The following is a 15242-nucleotide window of genomic DNA, read 5'->3' as shown; positions in this document are numbered from 1 at the left end:
ACATTAAACTTCGCCATCCGATTAAAAATCTTTTGCAAAATGCTAAGATTCTCCTCTCTAGTATAGGATTTTCCCAAAATATCATCAACATAATCTTCCATAAATGTGTGCATCATATCATGAAAGATTGTTGTCATTTCTCTCTGATATGTAGCTCTTGCATTTTTCAATCCAAATGGCATGAAATTCCAACAGTAGGTCCCCCAGGGATAGGTAAATGTTGTCTTGTCTTGGTTTTCCGGGGCAATTCTTATCTGATTATAACTAGAAAATTCATCAAACAAAGATAGCATAGCCTGTCTTGTTGTTAAGTCTACAATGAAATCTATATTAGGAAAAGGGAAATCATCCTTTAGACATTCTTTGTTCAAGTCTCAAAAATATGTGCAGACTTTGATGCTCTTATTTGGCTTTGAAACAGGTACTATGTTTGAAATCCATTCAGAATAATCAATAGATCTAATTAATCCTACATCTAGAAACTTTTTCAACTCAACTTTGACCAATAGAGCTATATGTGGGTTCACTTTTCTCAACTTTTGGTTTACAGGCTTAACACTAGGAGATATGGATAAATGATTCATGATTAAATAAGGATCTAAATCAGACATATTCGCATATGACCAAGCAAAATTGATTTGGTTTTCTCTAAAAAAATTAATAAAATTTTCCTTCTCTTCTGGTGATAATGATGCTACCAAATGAAGATTCTTAGGATTGTTCTCTGTTCCAATGTTGATAGGTACTATTGGTTCTATGATGATTCAATATCTTTCTTGATATTCTGGCTGGGGAAGAATGTCAAGCCTCTCATCCTTTGGCACCTCAAACAGGTTTTCACCATCAGATACATATTTTCTTTTTACTTTTTGAAGATCTGATACTATTGCATTACAATTTTCACCATCAGATCTATTATTCATTTTTACATTTTTATGAATGAAAGGCTTGGCATTTTCTCCATATGTGGTTGTAGTATCGTGCTTGTTAGTTGAATCTATATCACTGACTCCTGCATATAAAAGAGCCATGGGATTCAAAAATTTTATGATAGCATGGTCATCCGAAAAGGTTTGGAGTTTAGGTGGGTCTTCTTGCCCCCAATCTATAAGTTCAGGGTGAACAAGGGGAAGGTCATTAGGCTCATTGGTATCAAATGACATGATAGAAATAATGTAAAAGTTTTAGAGGTCAATGACCATATCTTCAAGTTCAAGATCGACAACTACCTTAAGGTTGTCTAATTCATCCGATATCCAACCCTCCTCATGAGAGTTAGTCATAGCATTTTGTAGTTCTTGCTCTAATGTTCTAGAAATTTAACTAAGTTCCTCATTGTGAGTTCTATTGTATGAATGAATTATATCTATTTTCTTGTCTTCGGAAGACACCTTTGAAAGCCCCTCCCATTCATGAGAATCATTTTCACTATTTACTTGCAATTCTTGAATCTTCTCATACAAATTACGTGTATCTTCTTCGATATCTTCATTACATCCCAGTCCTTTTGTTTCATTAGGGTCTTGTGAAGAAGGTTGTATAGGTTCTACTATTCCTTCCTTTCTTAATCCAATGGGACCATGGCCATTGTATCCCATCTTTTGCATTATAGTGAATCCTTTTCCATATTTTCCATTGATCTCCTCAGATAATGTCCCCCATTTAATAAAAGTGTCGTTCGACTGTCTCCTAGAATAAAAAGATGTTTGTCTACCCACCACTGGCTTGCGATAGGATTTAGGTGAAAGTGGGATTTGTGAAACAAAAAAGGTTTGCTCAATAGAATATTATCCCATACCTTTATCTTTGATCTTAAGCTTTGGTTTAGCTTATTTAGATGTGGATTCATCTGATTTAGATGTTGAAGGTGCTGAAATTGGATCATTTTGTGATATAGGAGGTGAAAATGGTCGGTTATTCGAGACAACTACTTTAGGTTTTAAATTGATAGTATTGCAATATTGGAAATGAATAGGATCTCCTTTAATTGTAATCTCTTGACCATTATAAGGAAATTTCAGGCATTGATGATATGTAGAAGGAACTGCTTGCATTGCATGTATCCAATGTCGTCCAAGGAGTATGTTATATGCTAGATCAAGATCAAGTACTTGGAAAACCACATCTTTGTCAATTGGTCCAACTCTAATGGGTAATACAATAGATCCTTTTGATGCTCTCTCTCTTCCTCATCATAAGATTTGATTGTGATCTTTTCTTTGGATTCAGGACATTCTCTGAAAATGCCAACGCAAGGACTAATTTAAAAGTACATATATTCAAACTAGCCCTCCATCTATTAAGACTCGTTTTATTTGGTGCTTATGTACAAGGACTTATATATGAAGAGGGGCATTATGAGGTTGGGTTATGGAAAGATCATCATTTTTGATGAAAGACAAGAAATGAGGTGTGGTTAGGTGTCCTACCATGGCTTGAAACTATGTAGGATTAAGGTCCTGGGATACGCTAGTTTCTTGTAGAGATTTCTCCAGAATTTCTTTATGGGTAGGTAACAAATGTAAAATCTTTAGGATAGATATATGAGCGGGTGTTTTCTTAAGTTGATCAAGGATATTATATTGATTACTCATGAAAGATGGCTTAGGCAGTGCTCCTTGAAGAGTGAATTTTCCATGTCATGTTGTCACATTGCAATCAGATTTATTATTGATAGTAATCACATTCACATGAGACTCACTTTAGAAATATGATTTATAACATAGTCATAAGACTCATTTTTATAGTTCACTTTCTCATTTATTGATTTAGAGAAATTTCCTTTCTCATAGCTCAGAAGAGGATCCTTAAATGCCACATGTTCGTTATTGGATTTATGACCATCTACATATATATCTAGCTTATCAATCAAATCTTGTATGGCATGTTTCAATCTCTGGAAATCATTTGTCTTATGTCCTTTACTTCTATGAAATTGAGAATAGTCCCGATCATTCTACCACCACGCAGGTGTAACCTTTGGTTCATAATCTTTTGCTTCGGGTAAAATGATGAGATTATTAGAGACGAGTTTCCTCCAAGAAGCTTCCAAAGATTCACCTAGTGAAGTGAATTGTCTTCGAGGAGGATAAGAAGTTTTGGACTTAGATGCATTATTGTTGTTCTAATTGTCTTTATTATTTTGAGGTCCTGATAGGTTTAATATGAGTCATTTGGTCTTAAGATTTTGTGCATCTACTACTCCATTAAAAATGTTTTTGTTCATGCTCCAAAATCATGATTTATCATTCTTATTAGTTAAACTAGCATTATCTTTGTAAACTTTAATCACTTCTTTCTCTATCAATGCTTTTTCAATGGTAAGACCATTATCTATCTTTTTTGCAAAACTACGAGGACATTTAAGTTGCAACTGATAGATCAACTTAGAATTCAGGTTATGAATGAAAATTTCCATCTTTTTATCTTTACGTATATCACGGGGACACTTACTCATAAGATGCCTCCATCTTTGTAAGAAATTTGTAAAGGATTCACCATTTTAGTGTTTGGTATTACAAAGATATAGCATAAAAAAATCATGTTCGATATTTTATGAAAAATGTTTAAGGAACATATCAACAAGTTCACCAAATGATTTGATGCCAGGTGGTAAATTATAAAACTATTCAATAGCTTGTCCACCTAAACTTTTAGGGAATAATCACATCAAGTAGGTATCATTATGAACAACTTCCATATACACTGTACAAAACTATTTGATATGATCACATGGATCCCCTTTCCTCTTATACTTATCAATCTTGGGAATTTTGAAATTTGGGGGAATTGGAAGCATAACCAAGCTTTTGTCAAATTTATAAGGAGATATGTCCTCAAGTTAATATTGTTTAATAGATGACCTTGATTGTATTTTGGCCACTTGAGTTTGCAACTCTTGTATTTGTTGAACAAGAGTACTGAAAGGATTTACAAGGGAACTTTTATCTTTCTCATTTTTATGCGATTGAACTTGATTGGTTCCATCACTTGTGTTGGTATTTGGTATCGTTATTTTTGTCGCTATTTTCCTTAAGCTTTGATACATCAAAATTAGATGAAAGTTTTAAACCTTGATGTGCAAGGTGAAGAAAGTATTTCTCTTTTACTTTTCCATGAGTTTTAGAAATTTAGGATGTTGTGATGCGCCAAGGACTTTTTGTTCATCCACATCATTGTCACTATCATCATCAAATGGCGGATTTGAGTGTTGTCCAAAGAGATCAATAGGATCAAAGGTATTCTTGTTTCTATCCTGATATGACATTGTAGCGGCTCTTTGACTTCTTGTTTCAACCATATGGGGTTGTTTCCAAACTACGTTGTATGTTGGGAAATCTATGTTTGTTGTTTGTTATGACCAATGTAAGTTTTTGGTATCAAGATTCTTAGTGTACAAGTTTTAATTTTATCTATGAGTTAACAATCTTGGACTATTAAGAAATAGTAATATCAAAGCAAGCCAATGTTAGGAGATGATGGATCTCTAAATGGTAATAACTCACTTTGCCAAGATTTTTTATTATAGCTCCTATATTGGAAGGATCATAAATCTTGATACTGGAACTAAATCAATAAAAGGATAATAAAAATCTTATGGTCACCAATGTTTATCTTGATTTTGAATGTATTGCCAATATGGTCTTATGTGAAGTATTCAAGAACCCTACTGGTTTAACTAGATGTGTTATATGTGGCAATCAAAGTGAATCCTTCTTCGAAATGGGTAGCCGGATCAGGTTTTAAAATTTTCTCCAGAGCACCAAAAATATGTATTGTGGCAAAACCACTAGAACTTATGCGCCTAAAGTTTCACAAAAGTGCTATTTAAATGTGTAAATGCACTATTCTGTTTAGTAAATGTGTTACACTGAATGGGAAAGACATTTTTTCTTTTCAAATGCACTATTTTTATGTGTATATGCGCTATTGTTTTCAATAAAAGTGTTGTTTTGCTTCATAAATGCACAATTATATTTAATAAAAGCGCTATTTTGTGCAACAAATGTGCAAATCTAAGTTTCAAATGCAAAATTCTGCATTTTGCTAATAAAATTTTCAATTTTTGGTTGTTTTTGTTTGATGTCTAAAATGAGATGATTTTTCTTTGTTTTGATGAAAACATATAGCAAACACAATAGACACAATATTTGGAAAATAAGAAAATAAAAAGACAAGCACAATTCTAGTGGCTGGCAAGGACAATAGTTGTTGGATCTCACTTGGGTTTCCTCAACTACGCTTGCTCAGAGTAGAAACTTAGATGCTTGACCTCAATGGCTCCACTTCACTTCTTCAGGGCAACCAAACATTAGTTCCCATTGAAACTCCCCGTGGAAAACTTTGTATCTCTATTAAGAACCATAAGGATGTGAGATGACATCAGAGGTCCGACCTCTTGTACCAACAACTAGAAGGTTTTTGGTGTCTAAACACACAATTTTTTAGTCATGGCATTCATTCAAGTGGCCATACATAAGGCATTTTGCTCTGTTAAGGAGGCCTCCCAACCTGTAGAGGTTACACTCTACAGCTTTTCACGTGCCACATGGACTCTAAGGGAGACTTATGTCAGTATGACACATCAACACCTGTCGCCTATGAGTTTCCTCACATACACATTTATTTAAAGTGGCTTGGAAGGAGTTGGTTTTAGCCCGTTATCACTTGGGTCGTTCCTCTCACTTGGCCTTATGGGCTACTTGGGAGACAAGTCCTATAATGGGTTACACAATCTAAAAAGTAGGTCTGGTTTTCTGATCACCCAGTTAAGGTGAGAGCATAATCACCTACCACTTTTTGCAATCAAAGCAAAAAATGATTGATTAGTGTGAGATTTTGCCAAGATCAAGAGCTCAATGAAATGTACAAAATAGAGACACAATATAGGACAAGAATAAACTGTATTCTCATCAATAGAAAATGATCAATAATAATAATAATTACATACAATGTAGATGAGCTTGCTTATATAGGCAAGGCTAGGGATATGTGAGCACACAAACATGACATGTGGCTCAATAAGAAACAAGGGTAGGTAGGAAATAGGTGTGGGTAGGTAGGAGAAATAATATAATAGTCCACATGAGGTGGATCACCCACTGAATGTGGAGTGTAACAACAAGATCAACACCATAAAAGGTGGAATTTCTCCTACACACACTATCCCAATGTGGCACAAACACCCAAGTGTCTCATACCCAAACTACTATGAAATGCATTTCCTAAGTAAACTTAAGTAAGTGTAATAATATCCAAGATGAATAATTATTTACACCAACACCCCCCCCTTAAGTGCAACTTAGGGGAATGCACTTAAGTCAACAATGCAACTAAGCAATGCAAGATGGGTCCCGACTACTAGGCCATGTTAGGTACCCATGTACAAATGTAAATGCATGAAAACCGATGCAATGAAATCTCTCACAAGGTGGGGAAAGAGAGAAAAACCCAATGGGAAAAAACCCTCCCCCAAAAGAGAGATGAAAAACTAGATACAAAGAACTCTCATAGAAGTATGTGAAGGACAAAACCCCATGTGAGGAAAAAGTCCCCCCCATATGAGAGAAGAAGAGAAGCTAGGAAGCCCCCCCTCAATGTGGAATCTGCACCAATGATAGAAGCTCAATGTATGAAGAATCTGCTCCACGAACGTCGAACAACATTCCTCCCCTTAGGAAGAAACAAAACCAAAGGTGTATCCATGAAGTCTCCCCAATCATGAAGGGAAGATGTATGAAGAAAACTCATGATGAAAGGAATCTCTGAAAACTGCTCAAGTGTCCCCATGTCGATGCTGAAAGATACCCCCTCCAAAGGTGGTAAACTGTGCCACACTACTGAAAAAGGCACTCCAAGATCTAGTGGAGATGGATGTAGAACATGTCCCAAAGACTCACATGTCTCCTCAAAAAATAAAGAGACCTCCTCCAACTGCTGTACATAAGTATCTACAATCATGTCAACCTCGAAAGAATGATCATGTAGAGAATGAACAAGAAGGCAAAACTGTCGCACTATCTGCATCATCAGGTGCAATAGGTGATGTGATATCAATATGAGGAGATGAAATACAAGACTCAAGAATGGGGTCACATGTGAGAATCCCCATGTTCAAGTGCCCAAAGTTCTCCTCAAAATCTGAACCATCACAAGAAGTGTGATCATCATGTGTAGAATCATCAAATGTGAAATCATCATCATCAACAAAATCTGAAAAGGAGTATAACCGAGATGCATGATCAACCACCCCAATCGCAATGATAGCTCTAGTCTCCAAGTCTCTAATGAAAACTGAGTCAGGTGTGAACTCCACGACTCTCTTAGTTGTGCCATGTGTGATTTGATAGATAGAAAGGAGATTGTTTGTCAAGTGGGGTACACACAACACATTATTGAAGGAGTTATCCCCAATGTTAATAGATCCTTTCCCAATCACATCCATGTATGTATGATTGCCCATCAAAATCTGTGGCATGGTGCAAGGCTCAAATGTAAAGAACATAGACTGCGAAGATGCCATATGATGAGAAGCCCCTAAATCTAGAAGCCATCTCTCTGAATCATGACTGATAGTAGCATATAGAGCTTTTCCTTTTCTTGTTCCAAAAGAGTGAGTCTTCCCACTTGTAGAAGCCATGAATGCTTGCCCTTTTCCTTTTGAATGTGAGGAAGTGGAAGTTGATGAATCATCCTTCTTGTAGACTTTAGGCAAATCAATGTGATGCTTTTTGATGATATGTGTGAGCTCATCAATCTTCTTAGAATGGCAACGATGCTCCTCATGACCAATCTTTTTACAATAAGCACAAGTAGGTCTCTCCCTCTTTCGTGAATTATTTCTCTTGGAAGAGGATGAATCTCCTTGTTGTGGAGAAGATGGTGCTTTTTCTTTAGGCTTTGATTGCCATTTCTTCTTGTTTGAGTTGTCCTTTCCTTGATTTCCTTTGTTCCCTTGATTTGCCACTAATGCTTGAGACTTAGAAGCCTTAAGAATGCCCATGCTTATCAACTTAGTTTGTTCCATCATCAACATTTCATTGAAAGCATCAAATGTAGGCATTTTGTAGCTTGAACCCATTGTCATCCCATGGGTTTGGAAACTAGAAACAAATGCTGCATATTCTTGTGGAAGCTTGCCTATCAAGTTGAATATCAATTGAGTATCCTTCTTATCAATGCCACAATCTTTGAGTTGTGCCCTCAACTCATTTGCCTTAGTGACATAATCTTGTATAGTATCAAAGTTCTTGGGATCTAACATGGTGAGATCACTATCAATTTGATATCCCCTAATCTCATCAACTTGACCATACAAGTCTTGAAACTTTTGCCAAGCATCCTTGATTAGAGTACATTTCTCAATATGAAAAATGAGATCCTTTGATACATAATTTCTTAAGGTACCAATTGCCATGATATTTTTAGTGAGCGAATCCAAGTGACCAACTGGATCAACCTTAGGATCAGTTGGAGCAACAATAGTTCCATCAATGTAATGAGTGAGTCCTTTTTCCATAAGCTTACTCTATGCATCAATTTTCCAAGTAGCATAATTATGAGGAGTTAAGAGAGGAAACTTAGAAGAACCCATAGCAGCAAAGAGGAAGGAACACAAGAGAACAAAAGCACAAGAGACACCCCCCCAAATTCACTCAATCAAAGTACCCCCCCAAAAATGATGATTTTGGCACTTTATATGTAGTGCGTGTACAATAGGCCACTTGCAAACAATGGCAAGCTGGACTTCTGATTTTGTTTTACAACTGCCCCAATAGGCTGAGAACTACAAAGCAAAAGATCAGAAGATAGATCTATGCAATACAAATGCCAAATTGGCCAAATAAGACCATATGATGAAAGTAAAATTTCTACCCACAATTGCTGCAAACTGATAGCATATTTTGAGAGTAGACAAAAAATAACGCACTTTCAAAAAAAAATGGCACCTGAAAAGGAGTTCATATGAGCCCGAACGGAGACCTGGAAGTTGCAGAAATGAGGATTGAATAGGTACAGTCACCAAAAACTGAGAATTCTAAAAAATATGTCCATCAAAATCAGAAAATAATTCCACCACGTGAAAGTACACCAAATTCTATCCCATTTCAAAAAAAATTACACCCAAAAAGGAGCAAAAATGAGCAAGTTATGTCCATTTGAAGTTGAACTGCAAAATCAAAAAGCTCAATGAGAGGGGCCTGCAAATTTTTTGAAAAATGATGACATCAGAAAACTGCGGGGTTAAATTTGATGGCCATATGACCGTTGCAAAAACTTCGCCTCCCTGCTGACTGGGCGTCCGTACTGTACGGACTACTGACTGGGTAGGTGACTGTGCAGGCCGTACCGTACGGATTTGGTGACGTGCGCGATGACCTAGTGGCTCTGCGTGGCGGGTGACGTGTCGTACGAACGGCTGCATGAGAGCCGCGTGGCGGGGTCCTGGTAGCTGACTGGGCTCGGTGTGGTGGGGTCGGAGGCTGGGGGGTCGTCGAAAAACTTTCGCCGGCAGCGTGTGGTAGCGGGTGCCAGGGAGGAGGTAGCAGGCGCCGGAGAGTGATGCAGGCGAGCGGTCACTGGGCGGTGGGGTGGAAGCGGCTGGAGCAGAGACCGGCAGGTATCGGCATGGGCGGGGGCGGGCTCCGGAGGGTACATGGTCGGAGCGGGAGGTACTTTGTGGTGGCGACAGTGACAGTGACCAGCGAACGGCAGACAGGTACGCGGCGAATGATAGACACTTGCGACACGTAGGTACGGGGGATGGAGACCGGCAGCGGCATGGGTGGTGGACGGCCAGAGCACAAAATCGGCATGGAGGAGGGTACGACACCGACAGCGGCGACAGGTGGTACGCCTGCAACCTGCGTACTGCAGGTACGGGGGGGTCTGCGGACCCCCAAACATAGCACAACAAAACCTTTTTTTTTTTTAATTTTTTTTTGATTTTTTGATTTTTCGAAAAATTTTTCCGGAAAATAAATTTTTTTTTTTTCGAAAAAATTAATAAAAAATTTCGAAATCCGTACGATAATAGCAAAATTGGTGAAAATTTTTTTCTCACCAAAATAGGCTGACTTTATAACCAAAATTCATGGAAATGGCCTTCTAGATGCAATGGCGAGGTCGGATCTGGTCTAGGACATCTCCAAAAGATGCTGCTCCTCAGATCTGCCTCTTGACGTCGCAATAATGCCTCTTCAAGATGAATCAATGAAGCCCCAATGGCTCTGATACCATGTGAGATTTTGCCAAGATCAAGAGCTCAATGAAATGTACAAAATAGAGACACAATATAGGACAAGAATAAACTGTATTCTCATCAATAGAAAATGATCAATAATAATAATTACATACAATGTAGATGAGCTTGCTTATATAGGCAAGGCTAGGGATATGTGAGCACACAAACATGACATGTGGCTCAATAAGAAACAAGGGTAGGTAGGAAATAGGTGTGGGTAGGTAGGAGAAATAATATAATAGTCCACATGAGGTGGATCACCCACTGAATGTGGAGTGTAACAACAAGATCAACACCATAAAAGGTGGAATTTCTCCTACACACACTATCCCAATGTGGCACAAACACCCAAGTGTCTCATACCCAAACTACTATGAAATGCATTTCCTAAGTAAACTTAAGTAAGTGTAATAATATCCAAGATGAATAATTATTTAAACCAACAATTAGCCTCCTAAATTAATCTAAGTACAACTACTTTAAGAAGACAAAGATGCAAGATTTTTTTTTTCAATATGTTGTAAGTTAACTACCTACTTAAACTATATGAACAAAACGACCAAATTACTGCCTCTTAATTTGTCTAGATTCCTAAATACATGTAAAGACACCTACAAAACCACCAATTAGTAGTTTTAGAACTCTTGTCTTCGACGATCGAGAATAACTCAAACTGTTAAAAATTTGAAAACTGGGGTAAATGCGCCAAAACAACAAATGCGTTAAAATTCCTAACAAATGTGCTATTATAACCAAAAAATGCGCTAAATAAACTGACAAAAGCACTAAACTATAATGCAAATGTGCTAAAAATATATGAATGCGCTAAAATAATTGATAAATGCGCTAACCTAACTTACAAAGGCACTATATTGTAACGCAAATGCGCTAAACTGAAATTTAAATGCGCTAAAATGGATTGTGAAGGTATTAAAATGCTATAAAAGCACTATATTGCATAAAAAATTGAATGCACGACAAAATGAATGAAAATGGGGTTCGAGCCCCATGGTGGGCACCAAAATGTGTAACCTAGAAAAATCAAGGAGAAACCTGCAAGACTATTAAGCTACCACAATACCAAAATCCTAGAACAAATCATAGATTACTAATGAAACAAAATAAAAGAGAAATATTAAATCTAATAAACTTCCACTTTTTGTTCCATTGTGTCCTATCACCTTTGATCTTGCTTGCTGATATTGCTCTCAGATTGCACTGATTTTTGCTTTCAATATGACAATAGATGAATGGACTTGTGGTATCTAAGTGTTAGATGCAAGCTAAAGTGGTTATGAAAACTATATGAAAATAGCTAAAACTAAGCCAAAGGCACATTGTGAAAATGTTCCAAATGTTTTAAAGATATCTGGAGTGCAAGATTATGATTAGATTCAAATTGTTGGACAAATACTCCTTTTATAGATTTTTCATGAGAAAAATTCCATGTGGCAAAGATCAACGGTTGTGAGTGAATCTTGATAATTTAATGCCTATGAATAATTGGTTGGAATGTGAGAGAAAAAGGTGGAGAATGTTCCTCCTACACATACATGATAGAGGAAAATGTGGGAGAGAAATCTAAGTGGCAACTTGCTAGAGTTGACCACAATTAGGAACTCCAAGAATATAGGATAGTTGGAGATGATTTATGATATGCAAGACAAGCGGAGCTTGACTAAGATGAGGTGGACACAACCTCCTCCAAAGATGTAGGAGTAGTGGAGAGAATATAAGGAGTAAGAGGACAAATAACTGTCTTTCTCCTCATGACTAGGAAATAGAAGTTAGGAATTAAATATGGCTAATTTAATAAATAAGAGAAATTTATTTATTTATCCTCATAAGATAAGCTGCTATGGAAGAAAGAGAGGTGGAAAAGGAAAATAATTAAATAATTTTGAATTATTTAATCAAAGAAGACTCTTAGAAGAATAATAAAGGATTAATTAATTAAATAATGAATATTTAATTAATTAATAGAAGATAAGGATAATGAACTAAATAAATAAACTTTTCAATCTATTTATTTAATAGAATAATAGTTATTAAATAAATAATAAATATTTATTTAATATATTGTAGCCATTTTTGAGTGTATACAGTTACATGTGCTAGCGATGATAGTGAATCTAGTGAACCTTGCACAAAAGGAAATGTAGCAGAGAAAATGACAAAATGGTGCCTGAAAGTACATCATGATTTGAAGTTGAACTTGGTTAATTTTAGGAAAATGATGGATAATGCATCCCATTTGTACAAATATTGCTTAATGTCGCCTATTGCTACAAAGATGAAATAGACTCCATTGAGTCTTAGCTTACAAATTTAGCCCAGTCTTTTAATATTTACAAAGATGCTAATGGTGCAACGTGGTCTAAGGCTCAGTATCTCCATTCTCAATTGTTTGTGAGGCAAAAGTAAAGAGACGAGTATGCGAAGCTACTTTGTGGACTCAAGGATGCCATGAAATTATGAATGTCCACTTTTCTCAAATTATTGGTTGATGCGTAAAAGGTTGAGTAGTTGTAGTTAATAACGATGTATTTGATGTTGCAGTGAATTTATGTGTTGATTGTGAATGTCAAAGCAAAATTCTATCTACTACTATTCGTGCATGGAACTCTTCTTTTGTTGGTTTGAAGAATGAGTACAAGCATATTTGGCTTAGAACTATTTGATAGGTATTTCTGTTAAGGGGAGTTGAAATTTTTCTCTGTATGGTTTTTGGATTAAGAAATTACCCTTTGTCATTATTGTTAAAGGGGGAGAAACAAAGGAAGTACGTTTGCAGAAGTTTTTGTTTTTCCATCAATGACAAAGGGGGAGATTATTGCACATATGGATGTCTTTATTGTCATTGATGTCAAACCTTTGTCAATCCTATATGAACCAGTGGACCGGTTCTTGTTGGTGATCCTACCTGGTCTGGAAGTAATTCTATTCTCTTTTGTGTTTGCTTTGGTGAAATTTATTATGGTTCAAAATGAGTGTTTGTACTAGATATATCTCTGATGATCATGCTTTCTATTGGGATTTCTTTTCTCGTCATGACTATGATGCAAATCAAGATGTTGTGGTTCTTTTAGGGTGAACCACTTTCTTTGGGTCCAAGATAAGGCAATATGATTTTAACATATCAAGTGTTGTATCAATTTGTGTGTATTGATATGAGTTGTTGCATGTAAAGGATTTTGGTGTTGATTGGAACGTATACCCACTTGGTGTAAACCCTCTCATATTTCTTATACCTTTTGGATGATGTATTTTTGGGTCGATGCTATGTATATATTTTATACTCTTTTGGCCAACCTAGCAAAGTTTATTTTGGATCCAGTTGATATATTGAGTGAATTGATTAGAAGATAGTGTTGGCATTTTTTTGATGTTTATGTTCTGATTGTCACTGATGGACACACACTTGCATTGAGATCCTCTTTATATGTATGAGTTAGAGCACAACCGGTATTTGTTCCAACCGGTATGTTGTAGGTATGTTGTATTATAGTCTTTAGACTATTGATGTTTTGCAGAATGTGTTTCCCGGTCTGAAGCGGCATATTGACCTCAAGCGGTATGAGGGATTAAAGCGGCATAACACATTTCTACCAGTCTTCATTTTTGTCAAACTGGCAATTGGCATTTTGTATGAACTGGAAGTACTTTGTGATGAGTTACCACCCACCGATTGTTTGATGGTGCCGACACTGGAGCAATGCTTTTTGTGACGTATTACCTAGTATGTCTAGGTTCATTGAACCTAGGAAATTGTAATGTAATCCTATTGGACTGACATGAAATTAGTTTCCTTTATAAGGACATCATGTCTAGGGTTTTAGGTTGTTGTTGTTGTTGTGATAGTCGATATTGCGGCTAGGGTTTAAGGTGGTTAATGAGCTGAAGAGATTATGAATTGTAGAAGACTGAAGTAATGCAATAGTGCATTAAGAACGAGCTATCAAGGATCTAACCGAGTAGTCTATGCTATTAGCTAGATCAAACACTTGTTGATTACTTACATCTTTGACAAGTTTGTAGCCCTTAACTGGGTAGGCCCAAAAGCCTCTTGAAAATCCTCTAACAAGGTGGTTCACATCTGTGAGTCTAAAATCCTCTAGCAAGGTAGTCTTTAATCAGACTTATCTCCTAACAGAGATTGAGATTCCTAATAGGATCTGTTCTGGTAAAGAACACTGTAAGACCTTAACCGGTCTAGTTCCTATTCTGTAGATAGTGACTTGTAAGTTCCATCTCACCGTGGTTTTTCCCATTTGGGTTTCCACGTCAAAATATCTTGTGTTATGGTGTTTGTGCTTCTATGGGTAAATGCATTATTAGCTATTTGGTTTGCATGTTTGTTAACTAGTTTGTTTGTTAAACTGTTTTACCAGTTTACTGCTAGTCTTGTAAAGTGTTTTAGTGTGAAGATTTTTGGCATACTAATTCACCCCCCCCTCTTAGTATTCATCAATTGGTATCAAAGCCAGCCTTTCTATAAGTTTAACCACTTGGAAAGAGATATGGGGGAATACACCTTGAGGGAACTTACTCAATGGATCACTCAGTCTGAGCAAGCCTATGATGATTTTATGGTCAAATACTAGGCATCTCAAGCAAAAAGGAGAGAACATGCTGAAAAGCTGATGGAGCTATCTGAAAATAGTTCTACAGATGAAGCAGATATGGAAGCCCTAATTGCAGAACTAACTAAGTTGAATGAATCAAACTCCAACCTAAGAAAGGAGTTGGAAGGACTGACTATCCGGATGTGTCAAGAGCTTGAGAACCGGAGGAAAGCTGAAGACCTAGTGAAAGAAAGAGATCTTGAGATCTCCAAGTTGAAACAAGAGATGAGTGCCCTAAATGCTCAACCCCATGCAAGCAAGGTGGAAAAGGAAGACATGCAAGGAGAACTGAACACTACCATCTCTGAGAATGAAAACCTATTGGAAACAAATGCTGTTGTTTCCAAAGAACTCTTAGAGTCAAAGGAAATACT

Source organism: Cryptomeria japonica, chromosome 8 (assembly GCF_030272615.1).
Source record: "Cryptomeria japonica chromosome 8, Sugi_1.0, whole genome shotgun sequence".
In the NCBI taxonomy this organism is placed as follows: domain Eukaryota; kingdom Viridiplantae; phylum Streptophyta; class Pinopsida; order Cupressales; family Cupressaceae; genus Cryptomeria; species Cryptomeria japonica.
Note: the sequence above shows the minus strand (reverse complement) of the source record.